The sequence below is a fragment of the Nicotiana tabacum genome, chromosome 12 (genome assembly GCF_000715075.1).
Source record: "Nicotiana tabacum cultivar K326 chromosome 12, ASM71507v2, whole genome shotgun sequence".
In the NCBI taxonomy this organism is placed as follows: Eukaryota; Viridiplantae; Streptophyta; class Magnoliopsida; order Solanales; family Solanaceae; genus Nicotiana; species Nicotiana tabacum.
The window spans coordinates 21,134,654-21,136,060 of NC_134091.1; positions in this window are offsets into that span (position 1 = coordinate 21,134,654).

Below are 1,407 nucleotides of genomic sequence, written 5' to 3' on the forward strand. Positions count from 1 at the left end.
GTTAGTTAATTAGTTTAACATAAAAATATTTATATATATAACTTAGGAATTGTTCGATCTTGTCTTCTTAGTGATAGTCAATAGTTGTAGTTAAACCTTAGTTCTCTGTGGGATTCGACTTCGTACTGTTAGACCAGATTATATTTGAAGCGACCGCTTATCATTTTCAGGACTAGAGTTGGGCATGATCAAATTTTGGCGTCGTTACTAACGGTGTAGCTGTACATATTGTTAGGTTGTAAGTTTGAACTTTTATTTTTGTTTTCTTGTATTTTATTTTTTTATTTTTGGTTTACTTGTTGATTTTAGAAACATGGCATCTTGGAATTATGAGAGTTTTAATGTTGGCAATTCTACTTTTGATCCTCCTTATGCATATTGTGGTGGAAATCACCCATTGCAAAATTATCAAAATATTTCCGAGAGCGAGTTATGTGCACCAACTCAATCTTATGTGTAGAATGTGTGTGATATGTGTGGTAGTCAAGATAGTAACTTTCATGATTGTGCTTATATGTCTTATCTTCCTCCAACCCCTTACTATGATGGTTCTACTATTTTTTGGTGAAGTTAATAAGAACAAAGAACCCAGAAAAGCTGACCTGAAGGAGATCAAAGATATGTTATAGTACCTCATGGAACGAAGTAATGAGAAACAACTGCAAATACAAAGGCTAGGGGATACTAACCAAAGGCAATGGGATACTATCCAAAGGCAAGAGGCAACTATTCTTAACCGGGAGGCACAAGTGAGGCAATTGGTTGAGGCTTTAAATGCTCAACAAGATAATATTATAAATAGTAGCCAGGAGAAGTATGCATTAGAGACAGAAATTAAGGTACCAATAGTGGGGTCCATAGTAGAACACCAACAATCAATCAAACTAGAATTTGAGGATGCCGATGTTGTAGAAGTGATACTAGAGTCAACCAAGGATATTGAGGATACATATTTAGTTGACTCTAGTGTCATTGGTGTTGAGGATATTGACAGTCCCAAAGTTCATGTAGTTGAGCGCATTGGTCCACACTCCAAGCATTTTCACATTATTTTTGGATGATGATATAGAGATAGAGTCATCCGAGCCACTTGAGGAGTCAAGGAATGAGGAATAAGGTGCCTACATTCTGAAATTCTTCTTACAAGAAAGTCGGGATGACACACCTCATCTAAAGGCCAAGAAGTGCAGAATACTACATTGTTTTCTCGGGCCAGTTAGATTCGTTCCACCACCCCGAGATCATAATCATAAGCTTGAAGCAAAATTTGGGATCCAATTCATAAGTTCGAAGTGGAGGCAAAAAGTGATTCGCGTCGTGCCAAGACATTAAATCAAGCACTTGTTGGGAGGCAACCCAGCTTTGCTGCTTTTTTTTTATTATTTATTTTTATTATTGTATCATTCT